The sequence below is a fragment of the Triturus cristatus genome, chromosome 1_2, assembly GCF_964204655.1.
Source record: "Triturus cristatus chromosome 1_2, aTriCri1.1, whole genome shotgun sequence".
NCBI lineage: Eukaryota > Metazoa > Chordata > Amphibia > Caudata > Salamandridae > Triturus > Triturus cristatus.
The window spans coordinates 330,230,628-330,255,474 of record NC_140580.1 but is presented as its reverse complement, the minus strand read 5'-3'; the positions used below and the strand labels follow the sequence as shown (position 1 = coordinate 330,255,474).

At 45.2% G+C, this 24,847-nt stretch overlaps 1 protein-coding gene across 2 annotated transcripts in view; it reads left to right on the top strand.

Moving 5' to 3' along the window:
* Positions 1-1,951: 1,951 nt before the first annotated feature.
* The window catches only part of NFKB2 (nuclear factor kappa B subunit 2), a 214,473-nt gene continuing 191,577 nt past the window's right edge, over positions 1,952-24,847 (top strand). Inside the window, exon 1 of one of the 2 annotated variants that reach the window (XM_085603918.1) lies at positions 1,952-2,084. The gene's annotated coding sequence lies outside the window, so the exon portion shown is untranslated. The remainder of the gene's footprint in view (positions 2,085-24,847) is intronic. The other variant, XM_085603919.1, reaches the window with a different exon arrangement.

Below are 24,847 nucleotides of genomic sequence, written 5' to 3'. Positions count from 1 at the left end.
TCCAATAAAGCACTTGTACCATCCTGAAACAGGCATCTTTATGCTTTTATGCTACCAACATGTGGTCTAAATTTTCCAAATGGATATAAAAGTCTTCCCATTATATAGCTAAGTCACGCATCTCTATTTCTCATGATTACTCCAAGGGAACTGTAAAGCTCAAAAAAATTATTCCTTCTATTGAAAAAGAACCTTTAGGAAAAGGACATAAAGGCATTGTTTGCTGGCCTCTCAAAATTAAAAAACACTTTCAAGGCAGGCTACTTTTCTATTAAACACCAACGGAAGTTGAAACGTTTCTGAACATCTAAGAAGATAGGAACATGGACACCTAATATGGTCTACTAAGTTAGATGAGATCTCATGATCCTATCATTAATTTTTTCAGTCAGATGGGCAGACAACTCATCTCGCGGTTCTATCACCAGCATTATCAGTTTCAATAAATAGCACAAGCTTATCACTTTCCATGTACTTTAAAAAAAATACGATTTGGGGGCACTCTTATGACTTTGTTTAATCCCTGTATATAAGATATATGCATGCACTGTAAGGATGTCAGATGTATAGGTCTGTATGAGTGTTTACACAGATAATTTAAATAGCACTTACTCATTTTTTTCAATTTAATTCTTTCATATTGTAACTTCTCAATCTAGGATGTTTGAGCACTTTAAAACACACACTCTCTCTCTCTCTCTCTCTCTCTCTCTCTCTCTCTCTCTAAATTGACAATAAATCATACAAGTGTGTAAATCAATTTACAGTTGGTTATATAGGACAATGAAGGTTTCAAGGTGTAGGAGTCACACATCATCTTTACAGGTAAGGATTATATGTTAAGAATACATGATTAGGAGAAACACAAAATTAAGACTTAAAACAAAACACAGTGCTTGGGGTTGCCTGTACAAATAAGACTTTTTAATGCAAAAAAACCAAAACCTTTAAGCAGTCTTACAATAACAAAAGATTGAGGAAAAAACTATAGCTTCTAAACCCATGTCCTGCAGTTTGCATGCAGGTCCTTTATGCTGGTTCATAGCTCTCTGTGCTATTAGAATTATTGTTATTTATGAACTACGAGTAAATAAAAGGATCTCTGTGTAAAAAAAAAAAAAAGTGTAACCCACTTACCCGTCTAAATTAAATAAAATCCGGTTACACAATGTGCAGTTCTACTATACGAGTCAAAACTGTGACTATACAAAACACGGATCTCTCTAGTAAATACATTAACCACCAGTCATATTATTATTATTTCCTGATATGCACCGGGCACACAAAGCTCTCTGTAGCAGGTGCCTTAACCCCACAAGATATCTTTAAAAGCAGCCTTTGCAACCAATTAAGTCAGAACAGATTTAGTTTCGTTTCTCCCAGTTTTCGGTTTCTATGTGGCAGAGTTTTTTTTAATTAAAAAATAAATGTACAAACTGACTGTCGGAATGCTTTTGTGACTCTGGCCTTTTATGTTGCCGCACCGTGACCAATTTATGGGTTCCCGGAGTAAAGTTTTCCCAGTTCCAGCCCTGTCTGGGTTGATAGCTCTAACATGGGATAATACATTTAAAAAATGCATACCTCTGCGTGCCTAAAAAGGTCACTTCAAAGGACACACTAACTTTCTCCTGTTAAAAAACAGACACGCATCGTATTTTACATATTCATGCAACAGAGACCTATGTAGACCAGCGCGGAGCTGCTGTCTGCCTTGTTACGAACAGAAACCAGACCGCTCCAAGATGGCTGCCACTTTTGTCGCTCTCCGGAAGTATAAAATATATGTGCACCGCCTACCTTTAACTGTGAGGTTAGCGTCTCTAGCCTTTGATGATCACTTCCTTGTCTTGGACCCACCTGTTCCTGTCGAGGTTGCTCATTGGTCTCAAATACCTCAGCTCTTAACCAATTGCAGAGCTGAACTATCTTGAGTGGCAGCTTGTGTCCTGTTGTGGTAGGAATTCCCCTTGTTCGGGAGCGCCTACTGACTATAGGAGGGACTTTCCTGGGAATTAAAACTATTCGCAGACTTGCTAGTAAAGAACACAGAAGCACACGAAGGGACCTGAGGAGGGGTGCAGGTAGGGAGGGGGAAAGATAGGGCACGACTGGGTGGGAAATTCGGTTAGGAATCTGGTTTAACTTGCAGGAACCAAGTAGAAATATTATGATATGAAATTGCATTCAGCTAGCTATTATAGCGCTTTAAGGCGAGTATCTTTTAACTCCCGAAGCCAAAGTTAACGGCAAGGTTATTGGGGTTAGACTCATTTTTAGGGATCCGTTCCAAGCATTTACTCCAGTTTGTGGTGCATTCGGAATTAAATGTGAGCATTTAGTGGGGGTCATGTATTTTTTCGTTTGCATATTTATATAGCGCGAACTCGACCCGAAGGTACTGGAGCGCTTTACAGGAGCACCGTATTTACATTACACATTCAGGCACGGGGAGATTAAGTGATTTGCGCAGAATCACAGGATGCGGACGCGACCCCGAGGCTCGAACCCTGGCTTCTAGCATCAAAGTCGGCAGTCTAGCCGACGGACCATATCCTCTCCCCGTGTGAGAAGTAAATAGTTGAATGAATGAATATATATTGTTACGTTGCAGGCATATAGTTCCAAAGAGCTGGAGAGAGAGATGGCACCCAGGCGTGCAACAGAAAAAGCTATATGCACCAGTGGTATTTAGAATAAAAAGAGAGGGTAATTCAAAAGAAATCAGCAGAAAACACATTTTGCAGAATTGATTCTTCTGAGATTACCATGGCACCGCAGTATCCTTGACTATGCCTACAAGAGGGTAGCAGAGTTGAAAGGGGTGATTGTTACATCTTCTACAAGCAAAAACAAAGCTAATGTAGTGCAGGGATATGAGGCTAACAAGGGGATTTCTTGGATAATAGTTCCAAAATACTGGCCTGCAGTGGGCATATGAGAGTCACTATACGAGGGTGTCGGGATCACAAGAAGGCAGAGTAACAGCTGAAAAAGAGCAATGTTTACACACAGGACAGGTGCAGCAGGGCTATTGCAATATAGAACATGGCAAATTGGGTTCTGGAGGAGGGCCCAGCTAAAGAAAAGATAATACGCCGTCAGGAATGTTAATCTGTAAAATTAATTGATAATTCCATATCACTAAGGAGTCAAGGGCACATACCCCTACTCCTGAATTTTTAAGTTTACGAATCATCAGATGTTCTAGTCAAACTGTAGTGAACCAGCACTACAACTCCAAGAATGAATTATATTTTTTAGCAAAAGCTCTAGACCAGTGCAGTGGCTGATACATTTTCCTGCAGATTATCCCAAGTGGCACAAGTCTTTTGCCATAAGTGGACACTATATACTTAAAACAAATTTGGCAGATAGGTGCGTGTGAAACTCTTGTAGTATTTCTCATACATTCAGTGCTTATCTAATCTGCTTTGTCTCCTTTATTACATCTTCAAACATCTCTGCAATTACTTGTTATGTTCTTCAATTATTTAAATCTGCCTGGTCTCTTTAAAATCTGCTTGCTTCCTTTCGCTATGTGTGTCTACTTAGTCATTCGGATCTTCAAGCAGTGTATAGATGTGCGCATTCCCTCTACGGTCTTTCTTGATAACCAGTAAAATGTTTATTGATGAACATTTATGTGGTAAAAGAATACACAAACTTTACGTCAGAAGATAACTACTTTCTTCATAAATACATTGTAAACACATGGTCACATTGAAAGCAGAGTTTTAAAATTGTATTCTAAAACAAAGTAAAAGTACAGCAAAAAACGAACAACACTGTATAAAGCATTTGCTTTTGACATGGCAATAATACATTTCACTAGCCACTATGGAAATATTAAATATCCTTAATTTAGTATTTTTTTGACTGCAGTACTAGCTAAGCAGCATTTCTCAAACTGGGATCCACTGCCACGTCGCAAGCTTATCTTTGGTGGGTTGCTAATGTCCTGGTCCATATGTAATATTTAAAATGAATACCCCTGTTTGTGCGCCAGTCCAAAGGTGCTTAACAATGTCCCAAAGTCCACTTTTAAAACAAAGCCTTGCAAGATAGATAGATAGAGAGAAAACAATGCACCAGTGGTCCTCGTTTTAACACGAAAAGGGATATGATACCTTAATATGGCAGGAGCAAGTAAACTGGATAAGTTAGTTGTGCTGGTTAAAGGTGAGAAACCATGGAAAGGAAAAAACCTGGCGAAAGTGATTTCCCATTTATTTGTTGCCTGAAGTGCAAGTCGGAAGCCAGTGCTGCATCAGATAAACCAGAACAAGTGATAGCACTGCACATGGCAATTTAGGATTCAGACTAACTACACCCAGGAGGGACGTGCAAGACATCTTATAACATTAACAATAAAGGGGAGTGTGGGGTAAAGCACTCAGAAACTCCACACGGTATGACTGAAGCTCAGTAAGTCCCTCACCAACAATTGCTGTTACAGATACGGACCGAAAATACGCTCATATAGGATATGCATGCAAAGGCAGGGTCTGTGGAGCTGACAACACTCACAGTGAACAAGAAACACCAAATAGGTAGTGAGCTGTGCCCACGTATCCTGGCGATCAAAAAGGAACACGCAGGGCAGTAACACCAAGGGGGTAGAACTAAACAAGCACAATAGACAAGGAGCTAGCAAGGAGGAGTGCTTAACAGGAAAGGAAGGATATCACAGGGCACACTTGGCAGAAAGCAGTTAACAAACATACAAGGTAACAGAAACAAGACAGCAGAATAGAAAGACAGCTAACTAGGAACTTGAACCAAGAAAGTGGGAAGAAAGGTAGGGACTGGAAAAAGGTAAATACAGAAGCAGAGGCTACAAGGGTATACTGGAATAGTGCAAGTTCAGGAATCAAGAAAACAAAGCAGCATTGAAGGCAATGCTGGGACAGGAACAAGAATTGAGCAATCGCTCAGGAGTCAAGGTAGCACTGCAGGCAGTGCTAGTTCAAGGAAATACCTACAGCTCAGGAAAAGGAGTGAAGAGAGCACCGCAAATCAGGAACAAATAATTGCTGAAGCACAGGAACAAAGAATAACTATAGCTCAGGAAACAAGGTAGCACTGCAGGCAGTGCTAATTCAGGCACAAGGACTAGCTATAGCACAGGAATTCTGAAAACAAGGATTTTAAAAGCTCAGGAAATACTGGAAACAAGGATATCAAAGGCTCAGCAAACACTGGAAACAAGGGTCGGTCTCACCGGTACACAGCTACAATGACCAACCCTGGGTTGAAGGGAGTTGGGGCTTAAAAGAGCTCACAGAACTCATGCACATCAAGTGTGAGCAGGCTAGCAGCAGCCAGCCACAGGTGAGCTAAATTCCTCCATCCATCCTTGGCCTGCAGGGGTGGAGACAAAGCAATGAACAGGGGGATATAGGTAAAGGAGTTTGCTGCATGAGCAAACTCGCTTCCACAAAACCCGGCATGGATTGGGAATGGATGTCAATTCCTAAATGGATGGAAGTCAAGATATGCATGCACGAGAGGGTCCCGTAGCCTATTATTACACTGGAGAGTCCCACAGTTCAGCCCCCTGGTGGTGGACACAGGAACGCAGGGAGCAAGTCGTGACACATGTTTATACTATTGGATCAATTGCTGTCTTTGGTGCGAGATGAGAGAGGATGTCTCTCTTCTCCTCCACCTATGAGTGGAGAAGTGGACATTGTTGGAAAACATGTAAATCACTATTTCTACCTCTTTACCTTTTACTCTGTAGATGTCAGTGTTGCAGAGACCTACCATTGTTCCAGCTACTAGGACCTAGCTGTATACACAATTCTTTTTTCAGGCCATTGTATTTTGTTGTGTGTAGTTGAAGAATGACTGCCAGTTCTCTAGCATGGTAGAAGACCTCTAATAACCAGTGCAATTATTTTCTCAAGGAAACAAACGTTCCACAGCCTGTGCAACCCCTAAATCCTAAATTGAACCCTTGCTTTGTTCCAAAGAGCTGCTAACACTAAGTTTTCTTAATACTTTTCTTAGTATTTCATACTTTCCTAATACTTTGGAGCTTCTTGTTTGTGATGCTGACACAAACATTACCATGGACAGGCTGGTTTAAGTGGCCTTTTATTTAAATACGCCATTCGGCCAATCATTAATAACTGCGGGTCATGACCACCACATATGTTCCTCTAAATAACTTGAGCCCGCTTGAACCATATCCCTTCAGTACCATATGAAGACCACAGTAAATACCTTAGACAATTTTCCTGCCGCATACCGACTCCAGTGGAAATAGCTTGAATACCATCACTGCTTGTTGAGGAGAAACTGAACTAGTACCCACTCTTTAATATGTTTCCCCCAAACAAATTCCAGCAGCTATGTTCCCATATCTGTAGTCTCAGTCCTTTCTACCCTTGTTAGAGTCTAATGTGAGACAGGGTAAGTGCATTCCGTAGATTCACTATGAGGAATCAATTTCTTAGTATCCATTGAGTTACAAGGGATTTGTAAAATGTGTGTGGGAGGTTTGTTTAACCTTTGAAAGTGGAGCAGTATTCTGTTCGCTGATATCCAGAATGAATGATTTGCAGCCCTGGTATCTGGTACTAGGGCACGTACAAGTACAGATATACGGAGCTGCGCATTACAACATTTTTAAGTGCAGAGGAATCTATCACAAACCAAAAATAAATCAATCAATCAATCAGTGACACTTGTAAAGCGCGCTACATACCCATAGGGTCTCAAGGCGCTGGGGGGGGGGGGAGGGGGGGGGGGTGCCGCTACTGCTCGAACAGCCAGGTCTTCAGCTTCTTCCTGAAGGAGAGGTGGTCTTGGGTCAGGCGCAGGTCGGTAGGGAGGGAGTTCCAGGTCTTGGCGGCCAGGTAGGAGAAGGACCTTCCTCCTGTAGTCGCTCTTCGGATGCGGGGGACGGTGGCGAGGGCGTGGTTGGCTGATCGGAGGTGGCGTTTGGGAGCGTGGAAGTTGACTCGGCTGTTGAGGTAGCTCGGGCCTTGGTCGTGTAGGGCTTTGTGTGCGTGGGTGAGGAGGCGGAAGGTGATTCTTTTGTTGACGGGGAGCCAGTGAAGGTCTCTCAGATGTCCGGAGATGTGGCTGGTTCGTGGGATGTCGAGGATGAGTCTGGCTGAGGCGTTCTGGATCCGCTGGAGTCTCTTCTGGAGCTTGGCGGTGGTACCGGCGTAGAGGGCGTTGCCGTAGTCCAGTCGGCTGGTGACGAGGGCCTGGGTGACGGTCTTCCTGGTCTCGGTGGGGATCCACCAGAAGATCTTCCGTAGCATGCGTAGGATGTTGAAGCACGCCGAGGAGACGTTGTTGACTTGCCTGGTCATGGAGAGGGAGGAGTCCAGGAGGAAGCCCAGGTTGCGTGCATGGTCTGTCGGTTTGGGTGCGGTGCCCAGGGCGGGAGGCCACCAGGAGTCGTCCCAGGCGGAGGGTGAGGAGCCCAGGATGAGGACCTCCGTCTTGTCCGAGTTCAGTTTCAGGCGGCTGGTCGTCATCCACTCGGCTACCTCTTTCATCCCTTCGTGCAGGTTGGATCTGGCGGCGGCGGGGTCGTTGGTCAGGGAGAGGATCAGTTGGGTGTCGTCGGCGTAGGAGATTGTGCTGAGGTTGTGTTTGCGTACGATGGCCGCGAGGGGGCTCATGTAGACGTTGAAGAGGGTGGGGCTCAGAGATGATCCTTGAGGGACGCCGCAGGTGACTTCGGAGGCCTCTGACTTGTACGGTGGTAGGCGGACTCTCTGTGTTCTTCCGTCGAGGAAGGAGATGATCCAGTCCAGCGCCTTGTCCTGGATTCCGATGTTGCTGAGGCGCCGTACTAGGGTGCGGTGGCAGACCGTGTCGAATGCCGCAGAGAGGTCTAGGAGGATGAGGGCCGCTGTTTCTCCATTGTCCATCAGGGCTCGGATGTCATCGGTGGCGGCGATGAGGGCGGTCTCGGTGCTGTGATTGGCTCGGAAGCCGGACTGTGAGGGGTCGAGGGATCCGTTTGTCTCGAGGAAGGCGGCCATCTGCTTGTTGACGGTCTTCTCGATGACTTTGGCTGGAAACGGGAGGAGCGAGATGGGGCGGTAATTCTTGAGGTCGGTGGGGTCCGCTGTAGGTTTCTTTAGTAGGGCGCTGAGTTCGGCGTGCTTCCAGCTCTCAGGGAAGATGGTGGTGTCGAAGGAAGTGTTGATGATGTCTCGCAGGTGGGGTGCGATGACAGCGTCGGCCTTGTTGAAGACGTGGTGAGGGCAGGGGTCGGTCGGTGATCCGGAGTGGATGGAGTTCATCCTGCGGATGGTGTCTTCGGTGCTGATCGGGGTCCAGGCGTGGAGGGTGGTGGTGGGGGTTGGTTGTTCGGTCGTGGTGTGCGTTGGTTGGTTGTTGAAGCTGTTATGTATGTCCGCGATCTTGTTGTGGAAGTATGAAGCGAGGGAGTTGCAGAGGTCTTGCGATGGGGTGATGTCGTTGTTTCCTGCGCTGGGGTTGGAAAGCTCTTTCACGATGTTGAAGAGTTCCTTGCAGTTGTGTGCGTTGTTGTCCAACCGGTCTTTGAATGCTGTTTTCTTGGCGGCGCGGATCAGCTGGTGGTGTTTCCGGGTGGCAAGTTTGAAGGAGGTCCTGTTGTCTGGTGTCGGTTCCCTTCTCCAGACTTTCTCGAGGGCTCGGCAGTTCTTCTTGGAGCTCTTGAGTTCGTCGGTGAACCATGGGGCCTTCTTGCTGCCGGGTCTGCTAGGCGGGGTCCTCAGTGGGGCGAGTTCGTCCGCGCAGTTGCTGATCCACTTCGTGAGGTTGTCGGCGGCTTGGCTGGGGTTCGCTGAGCTGGCAGGAGGGTGCTGGTTCAGGGAGGTGGCGAGCTGGTCTGCTGTGATCTTGTTCCAGCTTCTGCGGGCTGCCTGTTGCTGGTGTTGGTGGGTCGTCGTTCTCTTGAAGGTGAAGTGGACGCAGCTGTGGTCCGTCCATTGAAGCTCTGTGGCGTGGCTGAAGTCTATGTCTGTGCTGGATGAGAAGACTGCGTCGAGTGTGTGTCCGGCGAGGTGGGTGGGGGTGGACACCAGTTGCTTGAGTCCCAGGTTGGCGAGGTTGTCGAGCAGGGTGCTGGTGTTGCGGTCGTTGTTGTTCTCCAGATGGAAGTTGAGGTCTCCCAGGAGGATGTAGTCGGCGGAGGGGAGGGCATGCGGGCTGACGAAGTCGGCGATGTCCTCGCTGAATTGTGTGCGTGGTCCAGGGGGTCGGTAGATCAGGGTGCCTCTGAGGGTGGTGTTCGGGTTGGTGTGGATCTGGAAATGCAGGTGTTCGGCGCTGGTCAGGGTGTTGCCGGTGCTGGTCGTGAGACGGATGGTGTTCCTGTGGATGATGGCGATGCCTCCTCCCATCTGGTTGGCGTTTCGGTCCCTCCGGACGACCTTGTAGCCCTCTGGGATAGCGATGGCGATGTCGGGAGCTGAAGAGGCGTTCATCCAGGTCTCCGTGAGGAAGGCGACGTCAGGGGCTGTGGCGTCTAGAAGGTTCCAGAGTTCGATGGCGTGTCTGTGGACACACCGCCCAAGTAATAGACCAAATTCCCAGAAGAAATTAAAGGGCACATGATAAATAACTTGTAGCAGTAGAAAGGTTTTTACATTTTGGAAAAAAGATATCCTCTTCCATTCAACTATATCATCACCTGTAGAGTGGAGTAGAGTTCCATAGAGTGTGTGTAGCATAGTAAACAAGCATTTGCAATGCAAAAAGACTGGCATTTACGTGAGACCTATTGGTTTGGAAACTAGAGTGCGGGCGGACAACAAGGCACGAACGGAGGGCGGGGGGCGAGAAGGCATCCGATTGCGGGGGGGGCAGGGCAGGGCAAGGGAAGAAAGTAGTCTGTGCAGTAAAGGAGCCAGTAGTCATGGAAGGACACAAATGACGACGTGGCCGTCATAAGGAGGGACTTACAAGCCTACAACCGATCGGGAGGCAGCATTTAAGACACAAGCCAATTAAAATGATGGGCGGAGAGTGGGCGGAGCTTCCATGCATACTGCATGCCTCGCAAAGCGAGCAGCGTATGCGCTGTAACGCTAGGCTCAACTTAAAAATTGCTACAAATGGCAAGAGGTTGAACAGGACGACAGGGAAGAAGAAAAAATATAAATAGTGCCTCAATCACTGTGCGATAGCGGAAGGACAGCAATCACTACTTGGTCCATGCTCCAGCCGACAGAAGAGGAAGTGAAGCCAGCACACGATGGCCAATTATAAGGCAGCAAATAAGAGTAACAATTAAGCCAATGAATATTAAGCAATAGGCTGGCTGGAAGCCCCTAATATATACAATATCTCTCACAAGGGCCAGTGCATGCAGCACACACTTTGTTGCAAGCAAGACCTAAAAATGGCAAGCATTGGGATGGATGGAAATGCACTGTGAGTATTTTTGGAAGCCCACAGTGTAGGCGAGACCTGAAAATGACATTTACTGTAACCATTTATGTTCAGCTGATCATAAGTTGATTGGGAAAAGGTGTGTCTATGTTTACACTGTTCTTTGCTTATTTCTTAGAGGAAGGATATGTTATTGTGGTCAGTGAAAGAACCCGTAGGTGTTTTCCTTTCCCGAGTAGCCTCTTCTTTCATTGTGTCACTGGGTTCAGGATTCCTCTGTTGAGAAACATCAAGAATGCCACTTACGTTATTAAAATGGAAATGCTCTTTGATAACCAGCAAGTATTATTAGGATCAGACTACTCATAGGTGATTACAGCAATGCATGCCGTCGCTGCAGCCCTTGTTTCCTATTCCGTGACATGCTTGAACTGGCGTGTGGGAGTTTTACTATGAGTGATAAAACATGGGATATTTTCATATTTGTGTTTTGGACTCATGTATTTGATATAGGACTCTCCGTGCAAAGATCAGTGTTTGAAATGGAAAAATAGAAGAGCAGGTGCCCTGTACCAGAGTACCTGCTTGTTTCTAAGAAGTGCTGATACTCTCCAATTAAAAGTATTACGTCACCCTTGAGAAGTGCAGTTACTCTCTCTCTCAAGATAAAGAAGTGCCGGTACTCAGTACCGGATAGTAGTGGCCCATTTAAATCGCTGGCAAAGGTGAAAAAACATTATTTCCCCAGAACCGCTTCTTTATCTATCACAAGGCTACGGCATTTCTCCCGCCGTAGGAACAGTGGATGACGTTGCATGCCTTTAGACCCACAACATTAACGGGCGCTCTGTCATGTGATCTTTCTGCCTTTGGATCACTGGGACTGGCTGTGAAAGTGAAAGCTGCTAGCTAAATGGTCATGAAGCAGTGTACAGGAACTTTTGTGGAGCAGAACGGATCAACGCAACGTAAGCACCTTAGGTGGTATGGATACTTCATCATTTTCCGACTCGAAAGTGGGAGATTTTGAGAAAAAATCATCTGGGGAATTTATTTTCCCATTGACATGTATTGAAGCAGAGGTAATCGCCTAACTCGGGTCTGTTTGCACATATGTGTCGACAACGGCTTTCAATTCCTGCAGTCTTTTACATGCATTTTTCCAGCTCATCTTTTTTTTTGTGTTGAAATTTTTCTATAAAATTGTACAATAAAATACATAATAATACAATATTAGTAAACCAATGAATCATTGATAAGCACTTAAGAAATATTATATGGATTAAAAAGAAAAGAAACATGAAATACATATTTTAATCATGAATTTGAGCTAATAAATAAGGAATCAATATGGATTAAATATTTAAATAGATGAATAAATAAATAGTAGAAAGAACATGAATAAGAAATTGATATTTTAAATATTATAGAATATAAAAGATAGAAATAAACCTAAATGGAAATAAGAGAAAATAACTTTATATAGAAATATTAGTAAAATTAAGACGCAAATGTTTAAGAAAGAATAAAAAAAAGGTATGAAAAGGGGAAGGAAAAAGAGAAGAAGGGAAGATAGAAACTTTGAAGAACAGAATGAAAAAATAGTGAGAGAGAGTAGAGCCAGAGTAGGGGAGGGAGGAAAGACAGAAACAAGGAAAGCATAATAGTAAAGGGAGAGGGAAGAGAAGGGAAGAAAATAAAGAAATAAAAATAAAAATAGATCAAGAAGTGATGAGAAAAGCTTAATATATAAGGATGCAAGATAATTAACTAATTGATTTGTTTTAAGTGGGGCTGACGATATCGTCAATTTTAGCTTGTAAAAAAGGAGACCAAGTTTGGAGAAAAATATCAGCTTGGTCCTGCAAGTTATAGATCGTGCGTTCATGTAATGCCGTTTGCATCATCGCCACTAGCCAATCTTCCTAAGAGGGTGGAGATGGAGACTTCCAATGATGCAAAATACAAATTTTAGCCGTAGCTAGTGCAGTATGTAGAAGACGAATTTGTGGTTTAGAAAGCTTTGGAGAATGACGTAAATCATGTAAAAGAATGGTAGCAGATGTAAGTGGTAAAGATAATGACATTGTGGAATGGAGAGTTTTGCCAATAAAGGACCAAAAGGATCTGGTTGCTGGGCATTCACAGATGATATGAGCTATATCACAACCAGAGATGTGACATCTCCAGCAATTAGTATGTGAGAGTAGACCAGCTTTATGTAATTTAATTGGTGACCAATGCCAATCCTGAAGGATTTTGAATATACAAAATGTAAGTCTTGCTTCACGAACTCCTTTATGTAGTCCCTCCAATATCTGGTCCCATTCAGAAGCCGTATATGAAATAGATAGACGGAATTGCCATTTATTTCGAAGATTATGAGAAAGGGACTGTGAAAATAAAGGAAGCATAAAGGTTTTATAAAGACCAGAAGTTACTCCCTTAAGCTTCCCCCACAAGGTTAGGTATGATAATATTGGGGATACTTGAAGCAACCAAGGTGGAGATCCTAAATGTTTCTTCAAACATTGTTGAAGTTGAGAATATTTAGAGGAGTGTTGTGCAGGGAGATTAAATTCCTCACATAGCTGAGAAAAGGTTTTAAAATTACCATCATGGAGAAGTTGATCTGGGTAATTGATGCAAGCTGCTGGCCGGAGGGACCAAGATAAAGTGCGACCATTAATGCAAATAGCTGAATTGTTCCATAGGGGAGTCTTAACATGAATGTGTGCATTTGAATCTAGAATGCGATGTCCCCTCTGCCAAGACTTGTGCATGGCTGATAAGATCGGATTTTTGGGGTCAGAAGAACTAGTGCCACTACCAAATAAAATAGCAAGACCTGAATCCTTGGATAAAAGATGACGCTCAACTGAAACCCATTGCGGGATATCTTTAGTACCTGGCAGAAAATATGAGAGTTGGGAAATGTGTAGAGCAAGGGAATAGTGTTCGATGGATGGAAGACCCATACCACCATATAACTGGTGGGCCTTTAGTTTTGCCATAGCAAAACTAAAGGCTGAACCCTATATGAAAAGCTTGATCTTAGAATCAATTGCTCTAAGAGTAGCTAGGGGAACCTGAAGGGGGAGCATACCTAGAACATAGAGGAAACGTGGAAGAGTGACAATTTTGATAGCTTGAACTCTACCCCAAAGAGATAGTCCTAGAGCCTTCCATTTATCAAAATCCCTCTGCATTCGGGAGAATAAAGGGGTTAAATTGTCTGTAACCATGTTTTCCAAACCCTTATTGATTAAGATTCCTAGATATTTAAGATAAGAAGACTGCCAATGAAAAGGGAATCTGTGAATCACTGCCTTTGTAGTGCCAGCAGAAATGGGTAATGCTTCACTTATATCCCAATTTATTGTGTAACCCGAAAAGGAGGAGAAATTATTAATAATTTGAAGAAGAGACGGGAGAGAGCGGGTAAGCTTAGTAAGAGTAAGAAGGATATCATCTGCATATAAGTATATTTTAGAATGTCCAATTGAGAGAGGGACACCTACAATGTCATCAGATTGACGAATCGTAGCAGCAAGTGGTTCCATTGCCAAAAGAAAAAGAAGGGGGGACAACAACGGGCAGCTCTGGCGCGCCCCCCTCTGAATTGGGAACACATTAGATAAAAAACCGCCGCAATTTACCTGAGCTGAGGGGTTGTCATACAGTAAACGCACTTTAGCTATGAATTGATCACCCAACCCAAATCTGTGCATTATAGTGAAAAGGTAGTCCCACTCAATGCGGTCAAACGCTTTTTCTGCATCAAGCGAAAGAGCCAAAACGTCTTCTGGAAGATGTTTAGCAGCCCACAATGTATGAGCCAGTGTACGGAGATGATTCCGAGAGGAACTGCCCGGAACAAAACCCACTTGAGTATGATGTATTAAGGAAGGTAATACTTTGCGAAGCTGAGACGCCAAGATACTGGCTAGAATTTTAATATCACAGTTCAATAAAGAAATGGGACGATAGCTACCACATAAAAGGGGATCTTTGCCAGGTTTAGGTAATACGGCTATAACTGCCTTATTAGAAAGAAGTCCCAATGATGATTCTTTTATAGCCTCAAGAAATGCAGTATGTAGAGTATCAATAATATTGTGACCAGTAGAATTCCGCAGGGAAACCATCCTCTGCAGGAGCCTTATGATAAGGGAGAGCAGCAATAGCTTTAGAGGTCTCATCTCTTGTGATATCACCATCAAGTAGAGCTCTACCATCATCAGAAAGACGAGGAAGAGTCACTCTCTCTAAAAAGAAAGACATCTTATCCAGATCTATTTGGTTACCTGGAGTATAAAGGGATTGCTAAAAAGAGGCAAACTCATTAACTATTTCCTGAGGTCTTGTAAGTGTATGACCTTGAGTTGACCGAATAGCTGGAATAGCCGTTGCAGCTTCTCTTTGACGCAATTGTTCCGCCAATAACCGCCCGGCTTTCTCCCCTTGCTCATAATGCCTCCCCTTCATTTTTTGTAAAGCATATTCAGCTTTAGATGTGAAGAGACTAATAAGAGACATGCGTGCTTGCTCCATTAATTTGCGATTATGCAGGGTAGGATCTGAGCCATATAGACATGCGTACGATTGGATGTCTCATTCTAGTTCTGCTTGCTTTGTAATATTATTCTTATTAGCGAGCGCTGCATCACGCATTAATTGACCCCTAATAGTGGCCTTAGCTGCCGCCCATACAACTCTACTGGAAGTAACAGAGCTTTGATTAGTAGAAAGATAATCTTGAAGATGGGATTGCAATTGAAATTTACCCTTGGGTGTCCTGTGTTGCTGAATGTTCATACGCCATGGTTTCCGTCCTGGACGGGATAGACTTGGATCTAGAGATAAAAGAACAGGAGAATGGTCAGACAAAGCCACTTCCAGGATATTAGACTCCGTGACCAATTGAACCACTTTGTGTGACACCAGAAAGTAGTCTAAGTGGGAAAATGTGCCATGCAGGGGAGAAAAGAACGTATACTCTTTATCTTGTGGATGGCTAAGACACCAATGATCAACCTAGCCATTATCCGAGAGTATATCATTTAAAATAGCTCTATCCACTGCATTGGCTTTATCAAACAGACCTGTTTTGTCTAGAATAGGATCACGTACCAGGTTCCAATTCCCACCAAAGAGATATCGCGAGGCATCAATCTCTGTGAGAAGACGATTCAATGGGAGGAAAAAGGACTTTTTAGTGCCAATCGGAGCATAGATTGATCCCAGGCAAATATAAGAATCCCCAATACGCAATTTTGCAAATACATATCGACCATCAGGATCCGACCAAGTTTTAGATATCGTAACGCGAAGTGATCTTCGAATAAGGATTGCAACTCCACATTTGCGGACAGGATTAGCACCTGTAGGGTCATTTTTGTGAATACTGCTATGAATGACTTTCCCCACCCAGTCTCTACAAAGTTTGTCAGATTTGATCTCATCAAGATGTGTTTCCTACAGTAAAGCTATGTCTACATGTTTGGACTGTAAATAAGAAAGTACCTTCTTTCTCTTGATGTAATGGGTGAGACCATGAACGTTACACGTAATTGTGGATAAAGGGTGAGTTTTAGCTATGATGAAATATGTTCAAAAGGGATTAGAAATTCAGGAATCAATGTATTAGACAAAGTGAGAGAAAGAATAAATTAGTAGAAAAACAATGAGAGGGAATAAGGCAGGATGAGGAAGAAAGAAGTAGAGAGAGAAAGAGAAAAAAAGGGAAGGAAACTTTGGCTGATATGTAATAGCAAAGTGTAAGAGAATAAAAGTGCTGTAAGTTGGAAGAATTAGTATCTAAAGTAAAGGTTATTGACTGATGAATGAGAAATATGATAGAGAAAAAGAAGAGAAACAGTATAATAGCTACAAATATTGTATAAAACAGTAAAATATGATATGAGAAAAGTAAAAGAGAATTCCTATAGAAATGTATGAAGAAGATTAAACTGTGCCATGTAATCAATAAGTCTCTAACTGTCAACCGCGTGTCTGGGCTCACTAGAGCACCGCCGCGGGTAGGAACTCCGTCAAGAGAATAAAACCGTAACTATGAAAGAAAAACTAAAATAGATTAAAAGATATTTGGCTCCGAAGACCCATGAAAGTAAAATATTGTCATTAAAGCAAGTATAAAATTGTCCATACATTCATATAAAACCAAGAAGGTGAAATACATTATGATAAATATATAACCTCAAATAGTATTCGATATAAGACATAACATTTAATAGTACAAGCATAAATGCAATTTATAATAAATATTAAAATATGGATGCAAATAAGAATGACTATAAACCTACTTGACATAAAAAAAACAGGAATAGATGAATAAATGACAAGTAAACTCATTGTATATCCGACATAACAATTCTATTAATAAGCTTTATAATAGAATATAAATGCAAGGGTGGTTATCAATATATATATATATATAGTTAAATATATGGTAACAAAATATATATAAAAGCTTTTGAACCATACTTACCCGTCTCAGAACCTAAAGAATTTCGTAGAAAGGCAATATCAATGCAGTTTGAACCATTGTAGATCACAAATGAGGATCTTAGTTATCATTTATTGGACTAAAACCTAAAGAGAAAATTATGAAAATACAGTATAAAAGAATAGGGCTGTAACAAAGAAAGAAATAACATCAGAGCCTATTCTCCATCTGAGGCAGATTTCAGAGGGGATCGAGATTTATTTCTAGGACGATCGTGTGTGAAGGCGGAGACTGCCTGTAGAGCAGAGGCTTTGTTTTCATGAGTACGATGCAATCTTTCAAGTTCCCTGCCACAATAACGGACTTCGCTGGTATGGCGGTGCTGATTGTCGGAAGATTGTTGAAAGGGTGTAGAACTTGAAGTAGACAGATCAGTAGGGGAATGTTGTATATCCATGCTTTGGAGTGAAATGCTATCCAGAAAGTGTTGCAAGTATTCAGGATTATAAAAATCCTTGGATTCGCCATTGTTGGTGATACGAAAATGAGAAGGATCAAATAAGCCATATTTTATGTCCATCTGCCTGAGTTGTGGTCTCATAGATAGAAATGCCTTTCTTTTTTCATTTGTTTCTTTTGAAAAGTCAGCAGCCATGCGTATTTCGTGACCATCATAGATATAAGAGCCCTGTTTGCGTGCTTCCATCAATACTTGTCGTACTTGATCATGTCGTAAAAAACAAGCAATTAGGGGTCTTGGGTGGTGTAGGAAGGTGGATATCTGACTATGGTTACCCCCAACTTTTTGCCTAGTGTCTAGCTGGTTTTTCGACTTAGTTGGCCTGAGATCCTGCCATTCAGGGTCTCAGGCTGTCTGCTCTCTCTGTAAAATGGACTCCATGTACCCTAGGTACATACCCAATTGGTAAGGATCACCTTATTGGACCCTGTATAGTGTACCCTAGGTACCCAGGGCATAGGTGTACCCTAGGCCTCCCAGGGGCTGCAGCATGTATTATGCCACCCCTGGTCTGGCCTTCCAATCAGACACAACTGGCTGATCACTCAGCTGGGGCAAGGTCGTGTAATCACCCCTTGCTTAGATATAGTATGCCTATATCTGCCCTTATATATAGACACATGTGTACCTATCAGTCACTCCTATGGCAGGCCGTAACAATCCTGGAGGCAGAGTGCTTGGTAACATGTGAGATGGTGCTCTAGCATGAGCTGAGCCTGTCTGCAGCTTTCAGAACCATGTCCTTATAGCTGTTCTATGATATAGCCTACCATATACTCTTAAAGTGCCTTATAATCTTAAACGGTTATGGTAACTATGGTTGGGCTGTATCAAAACATGTCGTGTAAGGTGTCTAACACTTTGGAATAATACCCCCATACCATTTCTGGTGATGAGGATATTATTCCTCCCTTCTAGAGGGAGAGACATGTTAAAATCCTACTTTGCTGTGTAACCTCTGACCAAAGCCTCAGCATCACAAAATGGATGCTGCTGCCACAGACACAAGTCTGACCTCCTGCAGCTGGGAGTGATCCCAGCCAGGGAGGCCTGGACAATAGGTTTCCTGCTTGGGGAGGTGCTAGCACCTCCCCAGACAGCCTTTAGTGTATTGGGGCAGGGTGGGCTGAAAGGAATGAGACATGCCTGGGGCACACAAGGTGTTCCTTGCATAGTCCAGTTCAAACCGGCGCTGGGGCACTCCAGCCCCAGCTCTGGCGCAAAACTGGACAAAGGGAAGTGGGTGTAACCACCCCCTCCCAGGTCCCACCCATAAGGCGTGACCTAGCAGGTATCCCAGCCCCCCAGATTAGTATAAGAGTGGGAGTTGGGCCTCAAGACTTTAGATTATCCTGAACCTGCAAAACTGAACAGAAACTCTGGACCTTCGACATTCGACGAAAGAAGAAGACTGAAGAATCTCCCTTGTAGCCAAGGAGTGGCTACCCTGTGCAAACAGGCACCATCAAGAGACTACCCTTTGCTTTGCGACAGTTCTACGAGGAACCGACTGCAGAGCCCGACCAGAGCCTTGATTTCCAGACTTCTCCGACCCTCATCCACATCTGCAGCAGAGCTGAGATCCGTGGAGGCGACGAGCGACGTGGGACCGGCTACCTGGGAAAAGTGGCTAGTAACTTACAGCGCAGCTTCTGAGGTACCCTCGAAGTTGTGCACCGGGGATTGAGAAGCCCCAACCCCAAGCACCATCTGCACCGAAGACCAGCCCCCCACACTCCACGAGTCCTGCGTGGGGCCCTTCAGCATTTTCCTGCTTGCCGCGTCTGTCCGGTTGCTTGCCCGCTGGCTAGTGGCCTTTGTGACGACGCTCCCTGAAATCTTCTGCGCTGGTTTGGCTCCTCCAGACTGGCTCCCGCTTCTCTGCAAAGAAGAAGCACCCCAGACCTTCCTGGTCTGCACCAGAAGCAAGTCCTTTGTTCTTCGTGGGTTCCGCTTGCCAAGGCTTGGTGAGTCCTAGTCCAACTTCGACGCCGCCGACAGCAAGAGCCTTCGTGGGACAGCTCGCCTCCTGGTCCTGGTCGTCCTCGACGCTTCCTGGTCCTCCTGGCTGCAGCGACAAGCTTCACCTTCACCTGCAACTCTTCACGACATCGCCTGGTTCCTTCCTGGTTCCACGTGGTCACTGGCTAGTGACCTTGACTCTGTCCCTTCTGCTTGCAGGTTTCTTCTCTTCTTGATCCCAGCCTTGGGATCCACCGGACACTCTCCCCTGACTGCCTGTCAGCATCTTTCTTCAGGCATCCATAGGAGTCGACGACGAAAACGACGCATCTTCACCCCTATGCACCCGCAGCCTGTGGGCTAGGTAACTTGGGTACTCCGGTGCTCATCAGGATAGTGACTATCCTAATGTCTAGTTTTCAAGTCTCAACTTCCTAGCTACTCCGGAAGTGTCCTAAATCTACCGTTTTCTAAACTGTACTATTGCTATTGACTTTTACGCATTACGCGTGAGTGTTTCCACTCTGCACACGAATCCCGTGGGCCTCCCACTTCCTAACTAACGCTAGTGTAGTGTAGCCCCAGCGATTCCCTAGGCCTAGGCCTATTCTATTTCCGTGACAGTGGTTCTTATACCACTTATTTAGTATATGGTTTGCGTGGCCCCTAGGGCCTAACTGTATTACTTACCTGTGTGACTTACTGTATGCATTAATAAGACTGTGTTGTACTTACCTCTAAACTCATAAAGAGTGCTGAGGGTTTGCTTAGAATAAATACACTTTATTTTATATATATATCTGTTGTGGTGTCCTTTCATTTGGTATTCAAGGGATTATATATGGTATCACAGCTGGCTTCACATGCCATTCAGAGTTTAGCCTAAGACTGCTCTTGTCCATGCTACCACTAGGATAGCTGGTCTATAAGGTTGACTTTACAACCAATCACCATAAGGGTATTTGGACTGATATAAGGTGTACACTATAACTAGTGACATCATACATCAGGCCAACTTCTCACATTGGTGAGCAGCGGTTGGGATCTGAGCTTGCTGTTGTAATACCATTGTAATCTTGAGATACTAAATTGAAAGATCACACAGATATTGTCTAGGTACATATAACATAGTTTATAATACTTAAGTCCTACTGGACTTAGTAGTGGTAGGTTGAAGGGAGTAACACACCCTGACTACAACTACTAGAGAGGTTTAGTAGATACAACTAGTGTAGGTAGGTGCACACACCACACCCTCACTAGAATCATGCCCCTGGATGGAGATCACACTGATGCTCCCTCAGGAGAGGAGAATCCTAGACAGGTTCCCTCTAGGTATGATGCATTCACATTCCAGGAGATGAGACAATTGTGTACCTCCAGAGGAATAAAACAGGGTGCAAACCCTACCCTTAGACAGCTAGTGGAGCTTCTGGAGGCCTATGATGCTGAAAGAGCTGCCAGGGATGGTGCCATAGCTGTAGATAAGGGTCTACCCACCACAGATGAGTCAGATGGGACTTCAGATGGGGAGGTAGACAGCCAGAGCCAAGTAAGGAGACTTAGCCAGGCTAACTTAAGTTTACATGGGAGTTTGCATGGGGTCCCCCCATACAGACCCACAAGTAGACATTCACAGAGAAGCAGGAGGGACAGATCCCCTTCAAGGGAATCCATCCACTCCCATGTTTCTAGCATCTCTAATGCTTCCTCTCACAGGGGAATGACTTCACCTGAGAGAAAGGAGCATAAAGCCAGAATGAGGGAAGCTAATCTGAGGATTCAGAGGGAAGAAATTGCCCTTGCCAAAGAGAAGCTCGCTCTGGCTAGAGAGCAAAAATTGTGTGGGTCAGAACCCACTGGTGGCAGCAACATCCCTAGAGATAGGGATAGGTCTTATGACCATAGAAACCTAAGCAAGATAGTCCCCCCATATCAGAATGGGGATGACATCCACAAATGGATGACTGCTTTGGAGAGGGCCTGCAAAGTACAGCAGGTACCCCAAAGTCAGTGGGCAGCTATCTTGTGGCTCTCCTTTTCTGACAAAGGTAGAGACAAGCTCCTCACAGTCAGTGATGAGGATGCAAACAATTACAAAGTCCTGAAGAGTGCTCTGATAGATGGGTTTGGCTTAACCACTGAGCAATATAGGTTGTTGTTCAGAGACACCCAGAAGACACAGACACAGGACTGGTCTGATTTTGTGGATTGTGCCACTAAGGCTTTGGAAGGTTGGTTAAATGGCAGCAAGGTGCAGGACTATACAGGATTGTACCACTTGATTATGAGGGAGCAGATCCTTAATAATTGTCAGAACCAGCTTCTCCATCAACACCTGGTAGACTCAGATTTGACCTCTCCCCAAGAATTGGGAAAGAGGGCAGATAAATGGGTCAGGACCAGGATTAGGCCTAAAAATCAGGGTGGTGACCAAAAGAAAGATACCACCAAGCCTCAAGAGAAGGGTGGGGATAAAGCAAAAGAGAAATCTTCCTCAGGGCCCCAAAACTCCACACAGGGTGGTGGGTCCCAAGCTCCCTCCTCTACCACAGTTAAAAAGCCTTACTGCCATGTGTGTAAAACACCTGGGCATTGGAAAACTGACAGCAGTTGTCCACAGGCTAAAAACAAAACTGTTCCTCCAACTACTCCTGTCACACCACCTATTACTGTCAGCAGTAATCCCCCAGGTGGTGGGAGTGCCCCCAAAAATTTGGTTGGGTTTTCTTGGGGAACACAGGGGGATCCTGGCTTAGCCAATTCCCCTACAGCAGCTACTCTTGTCTGTGATGGTGGCATGGGGTTTGCCAACTTCACTGCCTGTCCCAACACTTTGGGTAGGTACAGACAGGAACCCTACATCAATGGTAGAAAAGCTGAGGCCTACAGAGACACTGGAGCTAGCATCACTATGGTGGCCCATAGGCTAGTTCCCTCTGAGCAGCTTTTGCCTGGTTTCTCATACCAGGTAACTAACATTGATGGCAACCAGAACAGTCATCCCATGGCAGAGGTATGTCTCAGCTGGGGAGGTGTCACTGGCCCTAAAAGGGTGGCAGTGTCTCCAACCTTGCCTGTGGACTGCTTGCTGGGGAATGACTTAGAACTCTCAGCTTGGGCTGGAGTTGAACAAGACACCCATTCCAAAATGGTAGGCCTTTCCAAAAAGGGTAGTGGGGTTGTGCCAGTCACAACCCCTGTCCAAGTAGCTTTCCTCCCTGAAAAGGTTGGAAGGGCAGTGGTAGCCACAGCCCAGGCACAGACAGACTTCCCTGTAGGGACTGGCAGAGCTGTGACAGTCACAGCTCAAACCCAAACTGAGTGCCTTCCTGAAAAGGTTGGCAAGGCTGTAATGGTCTCAGCCCACACTCAGACTGATATAGGTGTAGTGAAGCCTGAAACTATGGATCACTCCACACAGACAGAGAGTAGTGGGGAGGAAGAAAAGTCTCCCTCTCCCCAGACATTAGGAAAAGGTCAGCCTCCTCAGGGACCTGACCTCACCCCTTGTGAAGGAACTGCCCCAGAGGTAGCCAGGCCTGGCCTGGCAGAGCCTCTGATGTCAGTGGCCCCTTCCAAGGTGGGACCCAGTCTGGTGCAGGTAGCCTGCCTCTCTCTACCCTGCCTCAGTCAGCCCAGGGCTGCAGAGGTCAGGGAGGCCAGTGGACCCCAAGAGGGCCCCTGTCCACAAGAACCCCCCCTTCAAAAGAATGAGGATTGCCTGGTTAGTTGCCCTAGCCAGGTGATGGGTAAAAACATTCCTGAGGGATCCCCTTCACAGGTAGTTAGGGACCTCCCCCAGAGGGATTCTGTTGGGCACAGGCAAACATGGGACCTTAGGGCCCCAAACCTGACCTGTCCCCCCAGTAAGCCCACAAAAGGGACCCAGCCTCCAGCTTTAGGTAGCCAGAGGCTGACCCTGAGAGCACAGTGCAACTCAGTTAAGGAAAGAAAGGCATCCATGGTGGAGGAGGATTGGAGGAAGCTGAGGCCTCACTTTGGGGACACTCACTTCAGTACTCCATCTCAACACCAGCCTTTTACTTTGCAAAAACACACCAAAGGTAGAGATTCCCTATGGTGGAGACCCTATGATATCTTTAGGATGAGGGATTGCTTAGTGGACCATGAGACAAGGGGTAACCATGCCAGTGCTGGTTCTTCCTTATATGGCCACTCAGGCAATAGAGGCTTACCTTGTCAAGGCCAGCCTTATCTCCTTTCGTTTGGGGGGGGGGGGTTGTGTAGGAAGGTGGATATCTGACTATGGTTACCCCCAACTTTTTGCCTAGTGTCTAGCTGGTTTTTCGACTTAGTTGGCCTGAGATCCTGCCATTCAGGGTCTCAGGCTGTCTGCTCTCTCTGTAAAATGGACTCCATGTACCCTAGGTACATACCCAATTGGTAAGGATCACCTTATTGGACCCTGTATAGTGTACCCTAGGTACCCAGGGCATAGGTGTACCCTAGGCCTCCCAGGGGCTGCAGCATGTATTATGCCACCCCTGGTCTGGCCTTCCAATCAGACACAACTGGCTGATCACTCAGCTGGGGCAAGGTCGTGTAATCACCCCTTGCTTAGATATAGTATGCCTATATCTGCCCTTATATATAGACACATGTGTACCTATCAGTCACTCCTATGGCAGGCCGTAACAATCCTGGAGGCAGAGTGCTTGGTAACATGTGAGATGGTGCTCTAGCATGAGCTGAGCCTGTCTGCAGCTTTCAGAACCATGTCCTTATAGCTGTTCTATGATATAGCCTACCATATACTCTTAAAGTGCCTTATAATCTTAAACGGTTATGGTAACTATGGTTGGGCTGTATCAAAACATGTCGTGTAAGGTGTCTAACACTTTGGAATAATACCCCCATACCATTTCTGGTGATGAGGATATTATTCCTCCCTTCTAGAGGGAGAGACATGTTAAAATCCTACTTTGCTGTGTAACCTCTGACCAAAGCCTCAGCATCACAAAATGGATGCTGCTGCCACAGACACAAGTCTGACCTCCTGCAGCTGGGAGTGATCCCAGCCAGGGAGGCCTGGACAATAGGTTTCCTGCTTGGGGAGGTGCTAGCACCTCCCCAGACAGCCTTTAGTGTATTGGGGCAGGGTGGGCTGAAAGGAATGAGACATGCCTGGGGCACACAAGGTGTTCCTTGCATAGTCCAGTTCAAACCGGCGCTGGGGCACTCCAGCCCCAGCTCTGGCGCAAAACTGGACAAAGGGAAGTGGGTGTAACCACCCCCTCCCAGGTCCCACCCATAAGGCGTGACCTAGCAGGTATCCCAGCCCCCCAGATTAGTATAAGAGTGGGAGTTGGGCCTCAAGACTTTAGATTATCCTGAACCTGCAAAACTGAACAGAAACTCTGGACCTTCGACATTCGACGAAAGAAGAAGACTGAAGAATCTCCCTTGTAGCCAAGGAGTGGCTACCCTGTGCAAACAGGCACCATCAAGAGACTACCCTTTGCTTTGCGACAGTTCTACGAGGAACCGACTGCAGAGCCCGACCAGAGCCTTGATTTCCA